The sequence below is a fragment of the Protopterus annectens genome, chromosome 5.part0 (genome assembly GCF_019279795.1).
Source record: "Protopterus annectens isolate FY-2018-M chromosome 5.part0, PAN1.0, whole genome shotgun sequence".
Taxonomy (NCBI): Eukaryota; Metazoa; Chordata; order Ceratodontiformes; family Protopteridae; genus Protopterus; species Protopterus annectens.
Window position 1 is genome coordinate 1,755,391,290 of NC_056735.1, and position 15,059 is coordinate 1,755,406,348.

Below are 15,059 nucleotides of genomic sequence, written 5' to 3' on the forward strand. Positions count from 1 at the left end.
ATGGTCAGTTAGTGACCTATAGCCTAGTAAGCTCTGATACCAAGAACATTAATAAGCATCTTTGTGTTTCAACATGATATCTGATATAGGCAATCCAAGACTAGAACAGAAGTCAAAAACATTTCAACATTTATGTTTAGATTAGGTAAACTATTCTACTCTTTCATAGTACATCAGGTACCTCCATCATTCACCATACGAGTACTGATGTCTCTCAGTAGAACTTAGTACTCAGAACCATATAAATAGATCAATACCTTTTTCTGCAATAGCAAAAATTCTGAAAATATTTCACTGAAAACACTTTCAGTGAAATTCAGTAAATCTGTTTTTGCAGGAGTGCAAGCCCCCCTGCACTCTCCATGTAGAAAGACACTTCCATATCCCTTGAAGTTAAATACACCTCCACCAAAGTTACACAGCAGTAGAGAAAAGGAAATTCTGCACTGTCAGTGACAGTGCTTTTGGCAAAACCTTTTCACAGAAATGTCAGCCACCAAATAGTTGAGTAGCAAGGGTGGGGCAAGATGGGCAATTGGTCTGGCTGCTGACTTGTCTAGGGCACAATCTGCAGTCAATAAATAAATAATCCAGCATGTCTTCCACCCCCTTTTACATCACTATGTGTGGGCACCTCTCCAAAGACCGGTCACTGGCAGAGAAGAAAATTGTAGGGCTTTGTCTGACGTTTGTGCCCACAGCAAGGCAAGCAATTTGTTGTTAGGTCTGGCTGTCTGCAATTAGATTTAAAGCTAATAGCCTTCACTAAAAATCCAGGTTTGGGGCACAAATTTTTGTGTTCACAGTTAGTATTGGACTAATGCACTGCTAAAAATATCCATAACTTTCAGCCCTAAATTCATCTATTTTACCAAAAATGACCATCTGTTTATTTGCATGTTTGCTTAGCTTGTTTGCTTGCTGCCTCCTATACCCATACAGAGCACTGACCCTTCAGAAGATGACTTGAGAGTCATTGTGGATCAGTGGAAAGGTGATATTACAGAACAGAAAGCAAGTACGAACCAGAGGGAGACCTTCAAAGAACTGACCACCAAGCTCAGCAGATATGAGGTTCCTTCTAAAGGTTTAACAATGAGTACCAAGCATAACCAAGGAGCCTGGAAAAAAGATTCAGGAGGCAAGAATACCATAAGCAACTTGCCTTGTGATCCACACAAGACCATGATACATCTTGGATGCACCATGCTGTCTTTGAGAGACTGCCTAGAGAATCTAAAGGTAGGCTGCTTCAGTTTTGCAAGTACTGTATATATCGATTTTAAGTACTAACCTGGGGCATTGGGTCATCGTATTGTTATTTCTCTGGAACAGATTTCAAATATTGCTTTTTGTAGATGTAGAAAGTTGCTAGAAGAACAACAGAACTTGTGTTAACATCTACAATGGCAGCTATTGACTGTGTTTCTTCTGCAAGTCTTAAAACTAGTACTTGTGCATGTGTGTGTGTATATGCGTGTGTGTGTAATTCTCAACAGATAAGGGACAAATCTCAACATAACCAATAAAAATCTAGAGATAATCAGGGACAATCATATCAAGAATACTTAAAATATTAGTAAAATTAACTAGTGATATTGACAGAATAAGAGAATGTGAATTAATATACATTTTCTGAAGTAAAAGAAGTCTATGACTCTTATTATTGTCATTATTTGTTGTGTAATTTCCCATATTTTTTCTAAACGTCAGCAGTTTTAGGGGAGATTAAATCAATTTTCTCTTAAAGTCAGCAGCTTTAGGAGGGGTTAAGAGGGACAAAGCTAAAATTTGAGTCAAAATCAGGGATGCCCCTGAAAATCAGTGACACTTGAGATGTCTGTGTGAGTGTGTGTGTGTGTGTGTGTGTGTGTGTGTGTGTGTGTGTGTGTGTGTGTGTGTGTGTGTGTGTGTGTGTGTGTTTGTGTGTGTGTGTGTATGTTTGCATGTGTTCAACCATTGGTGAATGCTGCTCTTTTTAATGGGCTGGGGATATGAATTATTTATTCATCAAGGCTGCTTTATCTATGAGTTGAATGAATGAACACTGTTTCCTTAAGGATTTTCTGAGAATGGTTTGGTTGCAAAAAGACTATTGTATATTTGCTTTGCAGTTTTTGTTCTAATGTACATCAATTATTTCATAGGATCATAGGATCATAGGAGGTTACCCATGTTATACCCTTGTTTCCTTATGGACCAAGATATATAGTCCATGTTTGCATGTGAATCTAAGATCAGCACCAGCTGCCCCTGTCTAAGAGGGACATAGGTGAAACTCCCAGTATAAATTTATGGTTTCACATCCAATTGTCCAGGTTATGCTTAAATATGGTAATTGAGGAGCTCTTTTCTACATGAATTTGGAGTTTGTTCCAGAGGAACCTCTTAGAGATATATCTGTCTCTCCAGCATGTCCTGTTAATATCACAGGTTAGGTTAAGCTCTCTAGAGTGAGTGAATCTTGTCCCACTGGATTTGTGGATGTGCAGCAGCTTCATCGAGGCAGGATCAGAGACTGCTTTGTAGGCCAGGTGCAAGTTGCCTCTATGCAGTCTATACGATACTGAGTAAAGTGATAGGGCCTTCAGTCTCTCCCTGTAGGACATGTGTTGGAGACCCTGAATTTTGTTAGTGAGAAACCTCTGAGGTCTCTCTAGTTGCTGCAGATGTCTGGTGAGGTACATACAGAAGGGAGCATTGCACTCTATTATTGGTTGGATGGGAACTGATTACAGGGGTGTTATAACCTCCTTAGCTTTGGATGCTATACCCTTGCTTATGAGGTGTGGAGTGTAGAAGGCCTTCCTTACTACTGCAGACACCTGATGATGAAAATGAAGGCTACTATCAACTTGTGTTCTTAAATCTCTCACCACTGGGTTTAAACTTAGTGGGATATTATTAATGTTGTAATTAGCAGGGGTTTCTCCTTTACTGAAGGGGATGATAATGCATTTGTTTGCATTTAGTTTAAGTCTGTGGCTTTGACACCAATCATTTATCTTATCTGTGTAAGCAGATTTTGTAGCATGTTGACATCTTTGGGGATTCAATGAATGCACCCAGTTTGCAGTCTTCAGCAAACCTGGTAAGCCGTGGGCCGTCTATTTTTCGCCTTGACTTCTGAAAAATAGATACCAAAGAGTAGGGGGCTTAGAACAGATTCCTGTTGAACACCACAGGTAACAGGCCTGCTAGTAGAGTTGGCATCCTCAATTTTTGAATGCATGTGTTCTGTTTGTGAGCCAGGTTGAAACCCATCTAGTGATGTAAAGGTTAGTCTCCAGCTGGGTGAGCTTCTCAATGATGCCTGAGTGAGTGATTGTGTCAAATGCCTTGGCTAGTTTGAGACAAGGAGTGTAAATGGTTTTGCCTTCATCCAGGGCCTTGGTGACATCCACAAAGAAGTCCACCAGGTTTATCAGGTGAGGTCTACTCTTAATGAAGCCAAACTGGGTCGGGTCAAGAGTTGAAGGTCACCTATATCCTTTTTGATAAGATCCATGATGATTCTCTCTATAGCCTTGCAGATAAGGCTGGTTAGACTTATGGGTCTATAGTTCCTTGAGTTGTGGATTACAGTTGCTGTTTTCCACACAGATGGGACAAAGCCAGTATTTAGACTAAGACTGAAGAGCGTGCTCAGTGGTTCTGCTAACTCCTGTTTTAGACCATATAATAAGCAGCCTGGGTGGCTGTGTTTTTGGCCTTGGAGAGTGTGGCTATGACCTGCTCTCTGGAGATATTAGGCAGAGGACTGGTGACAGGTATGTTATGGGGTATGATTGGTGGGGACAGGGGGGTGAAGTTTTCTCCATACCTGTCCACTGACAGGTTGGTTGGTGATGTCCTCAAGTTCAGTATAAGTGGTACCATCAACAGCTAGTTTGGCACAAAGCTGGGCCTTCCCTTTTAAATTCTGGACAAAACTAAAGAATATTTTGTGATTTAGCTTAGATAGGGATACTAATTTAGTTTCATACTTAGCTTAAGAGGACTTTACAATATGTCTAATGTGCATTTTATGCTTCAGAAGGATTTTGTCCTTTGCTGGAACCATTTCTCTTGTTTTCTGACAGCAGTTTCTTTCTCTTATTGTGTGACCTATTTATGCTGGATGTTCATCCAGGTGCCTTATTTTTTCGGGGGGATCTTGATTTGATCTGTTCTGGTACGGCTGTGTCTATACATTTATATAGGTGTTTATAGTATAGGGATCATTGCTGTCAGTGCTGGCAGGGGGTCGGAAACTATTGATGCCATCATTGAGTAGGCTATAGTTTGCCTTGGAAAATTTTTTAACCTTTTTGCTCCTGACGATGGATCAGGTATGATTGTTACTTCGAATGAGACTGATTTATGATAGGACTTTGCCAGGGAGAGACACACATATGGGGTGGTGCAGTGATCACCCATGTTGGTGTGCACTATGTCAAAGATGTTAGACCCCTCTGTGGGGGTGCTGACTATCTGTATCAGTACATTTGTGTTAACAAAGTCCAGGAACCTTTGGGTGAGAGTGTCTGTGCTCATATATGTTACCCAATCAATGGAAAGATAGTTAAAGTCGCATATTAAGGCAACACTTCCTTGAACACAAACCAGTAAATCCAATGCCTCTTGGGAAAATGATATCCAAAAAAGTAGTTATGAAAAGCAGGTTTAACAAACAATTTCCAATCCACAATAACACTAACAAATTAAACAAGTGACAACAGGTTAAGTGCTTTCGTAAAACTTAAAACTAACCCCCAGTTTTAAACTGTAAGAAACCTTAATTTTAAAATAGAACTAATTGAGACATTGTCATTCAGTTTTATGAATTCAGTTTTATGTTTTATATTAAGATATTTGTGATTAAACTGTTTTTAAACCAAGTTTTTTTTAAAAGAAGCATTTTTGTTAGTTTTTTAGGTCACATATAGTACTCAAAAATCTCAGAAATTTATGTTTTAGTTTAAGTTTTCAGGTCCCAGGATATAGTATATTGTATTTAAATAACCCAGGAAGTGATGCTTGTGTTCTGAGGAAGTTCTGGTAAAGTAAGAATGAAAGAGCTTAACCTGTGGTCACTTGCTGGTGAATTTGTTTGTGGAATTGTGGATTGGGAATTGTTTATTAAACCTGCTTTTCATCACTACTTTTTTTTATTTTGTTTTTCCAAGAGATATTTGATTTACAGATTTAATGGTTAAAGTCACCCAAGACCAAGGTATTTGGCTGTACTGAGAGTGACTCAAGTAGGTCCAGGTAGGTTGTGTGGTTTTTATGGTTCATGGTGGGGGACCTATAGCTAACAATGATGTGTAGGGGGGTCTTTCCAACAGTTATTTGGACTTGGAGTAACTCTAGGGAGTCATGCTGTTTAATCAGTCTAAAGGTGTACATGTCTTTAATGAAGATGGATACTCCTCCTTTGTTTTTTTCATGCTAATCGTGTGGTCTGAATGTATGGAAGGCATTGTAGTCCTACATGGCCAGGGTACTCTCGGTGTCCTTTAACCATGTCTTTGTGACTGTGCAGACATCCACATCTTCCAGGGTGAAAAGTGTTTCAAGTGAGTGCAGTTTCTGACTCCTAGCATTAAGCAGCATAATCCTGAGTTTATCTCTGGAGGATGTTTTTATGTTGGGAATTTTGTTCTTATGGCGTTGCCTAAAAAAGTCACTGTGGGGTAGGCAAGTACCTTTGCCAACAACCTAAAGCCTAGAAGTGACAGGTTAAGACCATCTCTGGTAAAGCAGCATGGTCTGTCGACCATATCATCCCAGACTGTTAGATACCAGATTACCCTGAATTGACATGAGAAGCTAAGCCAATTGTTGAAATTAATCATTTTTGTTTGTATTGTGGCATTATCCTGGGTGGGGGAAGAATGCTGCTTAGGGCTAGGGATATACCTGGCTGGGACACATAATCTGAAAGCCTCATCATGTTTTTCTTCATATAGTCCAGTGAGGTACATCTCAAGTCATTCACTCTAACATGACAGTCATAACAGTACTTCTTGTTGAGAGACTTGAGTGTGTGCATGATTTGGCGGATCCTGGCACCAGACAGCCAGCTGACTGTGACCTTCTCCTTAACCAGCCTAGTGAGTAGGGCATCAGTGTGTCTCACTGTGGAGTCACCTATGACCAAGACATTTGGTTTAGATATGTTTTGCCTTAAGGGCATGTTGGGTGAGACACTGATGCATGTGTTATTACGTGTACTGGGTGCTGTTGAGAACATATTGTGCACAGAAGGTTTGCACTTGGGAGATCTTTGCTTTTTTAGTATATTTCTAGTGAGTACCTCTGCATATACATGTTTATGTGTTTATGTGTGGGAGGTGGAATGTGGCTGCTGATAACCCACTTGGTATTTGGTTTGCTGTTACATGAGACAGAGAGATCATTGACTCCAGATTCATAGTACAGACACATAGGTTCATAGGTTTTACTAGGCTAATGAATACAAGGGCCTTTTTAAACCTAGCCATGCATCCCAAATCTCTGACAAGTTCTGATACCCTTGATAGGTGTAAGCAGGGGTTTGGGAGATGAACCATTTACAGCTTACCTGTGTCCATCAGAGACATAGGTGCCAAACCAGGGATGAATTTCTGGTTATCATCCAATTGTCCAAGTTATACTTGAATTGGGTTAGGGAAGAACTCTGCTTCACATGGATGGGGAGCCTATTACATAGACACAGTATTCCCTGGGATACATACCTATCTATCCAGCAGGACCGATTTATATCATAGGCAAGGTTTAAGTCTTTAGAAGGTAATTCTGATGCTGTTTGTTTTGTGGATATGCAGGTGGTCTATCAGAGTGGGGTCTGACAATGCCCTGTATGCCAGGCATAGATCTCCCCTCAAAAGCCTGTAGGAGACAGAATGCAGGGATGGGGTCTTGAGGTAGTCTGCATAGGACATTTTACTTATGCCCTGTATTCTTTTAGTGAGGAACCTCTGTGGACACTCCAATTGTTGGATATGATTGGTTAAGTATATACCAAAGATGGCATGGTACTCAATGATAGTTCTGATGAATGCCGAATACAGTGGTACAATGACTTCCTTGGACTTAGATGCCATACTTTGTTTATAAGTTGTGCAATATGAAATGATTTCCTCACCACTGTAGACACATAGACACATGATAGTCAAAGGCTAGATTACTATCTATGTGTGTCCCTAAGTACCTGACTATTGGCTCAGCTCTAAGGAATGTGTTGTCAATATGATAGTTACCAAGGATGGATGATTTCCCAAAGGATACTATTATGTATTTCTTGGCATTTAGTTTTAGTCTATGGCTCTGACACCAGTTGTTTGTCTGTGTCAGGCCCTCCTGGAGAACATTTGTGTCAGTGTGAGACTCAATGACAGCTCCTAATTTGCAATCATCTCCAAATTTAGTCAGCCAGAGAGCACTGACATTGGCCTTGAGAAATAAATGCCAAAAAGGAGCGGTCCAAGGACTGATCCTTGAGGGACTCCACTTGTGATTGATCTCTTTGTAGAGGTGCACTCCCCAATTCTAACTTCCTAGATCCTGTCTGTGAGCCAGTTGGCTACCCACAGGGTGATATACAGGTTTGTACCTAACCTCTTGAGTTTGCCAACAATGCCTGAGTTGGGAATTGTGTCAAATGCCTTGGTCAGGTCCAGGTAGGTAGTGTGAACAATTTTGCCCTCATCCATTGTTTTGGTGACCTTCTCAAAGAAGTCCAGCAGTTTGAGTGGGCATGATCTGCCCTTGACAAAACCAAACTGGGTTGGATACAGTGTCTGGAGGTTTACTATATCTCTATTGATCATCTCAATGATAATTCTTTCTAAGACTAGTGACACTTATGGGTATATAGTTTCCAGGCTCTGTAGATGGCCCACCTTTGTGCAGAGGGATGACTATTGCCTTTCTCTATTCAGGAGGAACAAAACCTGCTTGGAGGCTACAGTTAAATAGTAATTCCAGAGGCCCTGATAGGTCTGGTTTTGTGCTATTTTGAAGGCATCCTGGGATATTGTCTGGGCCCATTGATGCAGATTTCTTGGTTTTAGAGAGAGCATTAAGGACCTGTTCCTTAGTGATAGTAGGGGGAGTTATATTTGATGATATTTCCTGAGGGAAGGTTGAGGAGGAGACAGGCATATAGTTGGAGTTGAATTTATCAGCCAGAAGGTTTGCTCTGTCTTCTGGCTCAATACAGGTGGCTCCATTTACAATGAGCTCTGCACACAATTGTGTATTGCCTTTGAGGTTGCAGACGTAGGCAAAGAATGCTTTGTGGTTGTCCTTGGCCTGGGAGACCAAACCTACCTCACATTTGGCTTTTGTAGACTTTATTTGACCTTTGAATTGTTTGTTTAGTTTTGAGAGTGCTTTTATACTGCTGGGTGCTGCACCTCCTAATTTTTGCCATGATTTTCTTCCTCCTGTTATATAGCCTATTGATTTTGTGATTCCACCAGGGTGGCTTGTTTTTTGAGTTAGTTCTGTACTTCTTCCTGGTGGGTACAGTTGCCTCTATGCAGCTATTAAGATGCTTGTACAGGGTTTCTGTGAACAGTTCTGCATAGACAGCAGTGTTCTCAGGGTTTATGGGGGCTTGAAATTTTCCCAGGTTCTCACTTAATAGCAGGAGGTTAGCTTTAGAATAGTTCCTGAATATTCCAGGTTTAGCTTGGGGTCCAGGTTTTATTTTTACTTCAAAGGAGACCATTTTGTGGTCTTACCTTACCAGTGAAGGCATTACAGTAGGGGTGTGCAGCGCTCTCCCATATTAGTGAGGACCAGATCCAGTATGGTTGCAACCTTGGTCAGCGTATTGACTAATTGGTCCAGGGATTTTGTGTTTACTAAATCCAGGAATCTCTGTGCATGTACATTTTGTGTCATATAGGATTCCCAGTTAATAGTGGGGTAATTAAAGTCACCCATGAATATGGTATTGGGTTGGATGGTTAGTGTTTATAATATGTTTAAATATATGGTATGGGTTTCCTGTGTCATAGAAGGGGACCTATAGCTTGCAAGGAAGTGGTACTGGATTTTGCCTATGGTGATTTGAACATGGAGAAGCTCAAGTGCATTGTCCTGCTTGACCAGCCTTGAAATATATCTATCTTTGATGTAAATAGAGACACCACCACCTTTAGTCTCTGTCTATAAAGTAGCTGGCCTAAATGTGTGGAAGGCATTATTACTTAGCACTGTTGGTGTGCTCTCTGTGGCTTTAAACCATGCCTCAGTGCTCGCACAGATGTCAGCATTCCCTAGGGTAAAGAGAGCTTCTAAAGAGTGGAGTTTTTTGTTCAGACTCCTAGCATTGAGCAGTAATACCTTTAGATTTTCTTGGTTTTGATTTGCTATGTCGGAAGTACTTTCAGTTTGGCATTGCCTAAAAAAGGCCCTATGGGGGAAGACAGTGTTTTAGCTAATATTTAAAAGCTTAGAGGGGAGAGGTGCAGACCATCCCAGGCAAGGCAGCGTATCTCCTTCCATGCTGACAAATATTGCACCCCCTTAGGATGACACCAGAAACTAAGCCAATCATTAAAGTCAATCATATTTTGTTCATATTGTGGCATCATCCTTGGAGAATGTAAAATGCTGCTCAGTGCTAGGCTCATATAGCCTGAGACATATTCCAAGAGCTACATGATGTTTCTTTTCATATAGTCTAGGGAGGTACATCTCAGATCATTTGCTCCCACAAGCACAATTACTGAGTCATATTGGTAACTGTGGTTCAATGACCTGAGTACCTGCATAATCTGGCAGATCCTAGCCCCTGATAAGGAACTGACTGTGACTTTCTCCTTACTCAACGTGGTGAGAGGGACATCAGCGTGCCTCAGAATGGGGTCTCCAATAACTAGAATGTTGGACTGTGTGGTGGATTGCCTTATGGACTTAGAGGTAGAGGCTCCATGAAATATAGCTCTATGTGTTGATGTGGGTGTTGTTTTGAAATAGTGCATTTGGGGCTGCTGAGGGTATTTGTTATGTGTACTTCATCTAGGAGGTCTTGTGGTTTAGGAAGGTTACAATTAAGTGCCTCAGCATATGTGGGTTGATATGTCTGCTTTGAATTGTGCATGATGGGTGTAGCATGTGTACAACTAACAATCTTATTGACATTAGAAATACTTTTATGTGAGACATTTGCCTCCAGTGACATTGTGTAAATACATTTCTCACATACCACATCAGTTTGTTGAAAATTAACTGGTTGCCAGTAAACATGAGGTAATTTCTACATTGCCTCAGGATGCCCATTTCCACCAAGTCGGTAATGGCAACAACAGGAAAGTTCCTATCCATGGCAACAGACCCTTTTTATTGATTAGACAGTTGGAGTGAGAATATCAATCAGTGTCAGGAGAATCTGGCTTGCAACTATGGGGACAGTGCTTGTTACTGCAAACTAGTTGTCCTGTGTGCAGCTAGGTATTGGAAACATTTTAATTGTGCTTTTATAGGAAAAATGTCACTCAAGGTGTCTGAGTATATAGAAAGCACTGCCAAACACTTGAGGGGAAATTAATACGTAGACCCTGAAAATTTAAAGATTAAGTATTTAGGTGGATATTCTGAAGTTAGAAACAAATCAAGCAGTACTTACCGAAAACAAACAATTTTCTTGTCAAGAATGATGAAAAGAGGGTAGTCACATGAATGGGTACTGCCTGGCTACTATGAATGCTGGTCTCACTACAGATACACTCTGTTGGGATACAATGCTCCTTTGCTTCTTCTCTCACAGAAGCAAAATCTTAGCACCAATCCCAAGATAAGATGCAGGCCACAGCCTGTTTAGTGATCCACAGTCTTGTCCCAGATAATGCAAGGGTCTGTAGACTTGTAGCTTTTTCCTGGTAGTTGCTTGAATAGCAACCAGACCAGTCAAGAGCATTAAGCACAGACACTCACTCTCCAACCAGAAACAGCCAGGAATCAATACACTCTGCTCCTTCTCTCACCACAACCAGAATATAAGCACAGGTACCAGCTGTCACCTATAAAGCAGTTATTCGGCTTTCTGGTGATCAGCACTCTCCAGGAAAAAAGTGAAAGTGAAATGAGAAAACAGAAACACTAATTCCAAGATAACTACTGAGAGGCAGAATGTGGGCTCTCCAATAACTGGTGGTCTTGCAATAGATGTTTAAAGGTAAGATGAAAAAAAATGGTTTATCCTAAACACTGCAGTGTACACTAAGCACTTAGATATGAAAGTGTGTAACTTAAGTTTTCGCTGTCACTATTTTAAAAGAGCAAGACAGAATGAAATGGGGTGGGCACTTTTGTATTCTGGTACTGTGGAATACAGTGGGGTGGCCAATAAATGTAAGTAGTTGAAGGAGAGCGATTTCACAAAATGAGACTTTTGTGCTTACTCACACCAGCCAGTGAAGGAGAGAGGGAAGGAGCTATATGGGCAAATTAACATAAGGGGCAGGCAACTAGAAAGACAGGGGTGTTTAAGAACACAACAGTTGCAGGATGGGAGGGTGGGAGAAAATTCTGTCTTACAAGAGACATAGCTGTAGTCTCTTTTTAAGTTTTAATATGCAATTAAAAGCAGAATACAAAAAACACAGTGTACAGAGAACAAATCACAGTATACAAAATAGAAAAAGACAATAAAGTAATACAAAGGACAAGAAATCAAAAGCAAACTAACCTTTGCCTCACAGCAAGATATGGCAGAGTCTGGGTGAGCTTTTCCAGCAAAGCTTTGAAATGTTTTATTTTACCCCTTAAATAGAGGGTTTAGTTCCTAGCTCCCCCTCAGTTCACAGATGATTAACCTTAACTGACCTGTTCTAACTTCTGTGTGACTCCTTAATTGGCCTGTTCTAATTTCTGTCTGACTCACAAGATGCACAGCTGTGGTCTCTTTTCAAGTCTTAATATGCAATTAAAAGCAGAATACAAGAAAAACACAGTGTAAAGAAAACAAATCACAGTATACAAAATAGAAAAAGGGCATTAAAGTGATACAAAGCACAATAAATCAAAATCAAACTAACCTTTCCCTCACAGCAAACTGTGGAAGAGTATGGATGAGCTTTTCCAGCAAAGGCATCTCTCAGATATTATATTTTCATGTTTTAGGAGTAGTAGGTTGACTATATACATGATACAATTGCTATATTCTCTCAAGATCCCCATGCAAATCAGGGTGGCTGGAGAAATAGTAGGAATCTGACCTTCCATTATGCCTGGTATATTTTGTAATAAGTGGTGGAGGGTGGAATAGATGGACTAGGTTCTGCTTGCTGTAGAACTAGTAAAATCAGCTAATCTATGGGAGGTTTAGGGGTAGAAACCTGTGCCAGTGCCTCAAAAAGTGCAACTGGTTGCTGTCTGGACAGCAGTGTACACCTGCATTGAAAGTCAAGAACCAGGGAAGATTAGGATGGTTCCCTAGCAGTTATCTAGGGAAAATTTGACTTTTTAAGCATTTGCGTCAATACATGGTAGTGCTACCCCCTGTTGTTCAGTGCACAGCTATGCTCAGACTCTGTGTTTAAATCTCAGGTAATTAAAACAGTTTTCAAACAATCCAACCAATAGGGAAGCTGAAGTCAAAGCCTTATTCTAACAATCCACAACTCATATGGGTCATTGACTAGACTCTCCTGCCACAGTGGTGCAGGAGGGCCCTCTTAATGTAAGATGTATGGCTTTGCATTTCCAGTGATTACTTCCTGGATGCAATTTGTGCTGTAGTTTTTCCTCTGATCACGGGTTGAGCAGTACTTGTACATATCATGGTAGGGCATAGTGAGTGGAGACAGTGAATTAAGAATAACAACACCACAAATTTTCTTCACATTGAAGGCAGGAATTTCATGGAATTCCATGCATGCACTGCATGTTGATGCCATTCATTACTCAATAGCTTATTAATAATGTACATCAGAGAAATTGGATCTAAATGTCAGGTCAGTCCAGATCCTAACTTCACAGATGGTTCTGTTTGTGTTAAAATACCTTGTGTACTTCTACTGGTCAAAAATGGATGCTGTGACATCCGGACAATATCCCACCAGACTGCCACCAATTAATGCGATGTCTCCCACTATCCTGGGTCAGTGACTAAGGAGCTTCAGTCCTCACTACTGACTCCAATGTGAGACTGTCACTTAAACAGGAATAATATTTCACAGTTTTCCCCTAAGAGCACAACAGGAACACACTCTATAACCTGGGACAGGGCTGTATACTTCTGTAAACCCCTAATGCAACTCCTTATTACACACTTCTGAGCAATGTGTCCCAGTTTAAGATGTCTGATACACTCACACTCTAATAAATTAAATCTCACACATCCAAACACTTCTGGGAAAGCCTGACACAGATTTCCAGCTGTGTCCCTTCCCTAAAATAATATGTTAATGCTGCCACCACTGTGTGTCTTCATGCCCTTCTAAAGGGGGTCTCCAATTATGAAACTTAAATATTAAAACAAATAGCAGCAAATGACCTAAACAGCCAGGCTTTCTGAGTGGCCCAAGAAGTTATCAAGGCAAGTATAAGTACTCTCAAATCATTAAAGAAAAATACTAATTGTACAGCCACAATGTAAGTTAATAAAAATATTTAATATTGAGCAAAATGATTAAAATATAAAACAGTAATTCCCTATAAACAAACAGAACTCAATCACCAATTAAATGAAATCAATACTGTAGGACAGAGATCCAGCATTCAGAAAAACTCTAACTGATCTAACTGATTAGTTATAATTTCCTAACTAACAAAAGAACACTGTCCCAGATCTAAACTAAATTATGACAACAGAGCAGAGGCAGGCTTACAGTTCTTGGTGAGTCCTTTTTTGGTTATCCACTGCACAGTTCATCTGAGGTTAACTGACAACTGTAACTGGCAACTGTCAACTTTCTTCAGCAGGTTTTTTTATAGATTAGCCTAACTGTCAACTGTTCCAGTTCTAATTTTCATTTCATATTTTTAAATTCAAGCAACAGCAATTTTCTAAAAGTTCCTTCCTGTCTTTCAGCTTCTGACAGTAACACATAGCAACTGTCAACATTCTGATGACATCATCTGCTGATCAGCTAATTCTAAGACAGTTTGCCTTTAGAATCTTTCATCACAAACATAGACTCTTTCATCACAAACATGCATAGTTAGAAACGTACTCAAGTCTTTAGAACACTCAGTACAAATAGATTATAAAATCAACATGTAAGAATTCATCCACAGTATCATAGCTAGTCATGCTGGCATACAGTACACAGGTCAATCTGAAAATATTCACAAAAACTCAGTCAGACATGCCCACACAAATAACAGTGTCCAATTTCTTCACAGATGCTTAAGTAATCTCATATTACAGCCAGTTATTGGGCTGCAGGATATACTGAATAGGTGCTTTGACAGATCTTGCTTAGTATTTTATAAAGGCAATAGAGTGTTGTGGGAATTTCATATTGGCAGCACACACTGTCAGTAAGTCATCATTCATGTACTTCACTAATAAGTTGCCTTTGAGGGTCCCAATAACAAACAAAACAAAAACATCCCAGTGGGATTGCACAGTATCAGCAATGCACACCTCTGAATGCCTGCCTTCATTGTTTATGTATAGGTTCATAGGTTCATAGGTGTGTACTAGGCTGATGGCCCCAGGGCCTTTACAAGCCTAGCCATAGGATTACCCTGGCATCGTGCCACCTGACCTTAGCTCCGGGTGCCTCTGTTGAATGGAGCCACTGGAGTTATTCCCAGGGCGAATTTTCTATTTCCCATCCACTCATGAATATTTTTCTTGAAGAGGGACAGCGAGGTGCTCTGCTTGACATGCATGGGAAGTCTATTCCACAGCAGGGGCAGTCTCTGGGTTCTGAACCTGTCCCCTCCAGTATGTTCTGTTGATTGTGGTAATGAGGTTGAGGTCTCTGGAGCATGTGGTGTGGACAGATTGGGATTTCTTTAGATGTAGCATTTCTAACAGAGCTGGGTCAGACATGGCTTTGTAAGTCAAGCAGAGATCACACTAAGTAGGCGATATGAGACAGAGA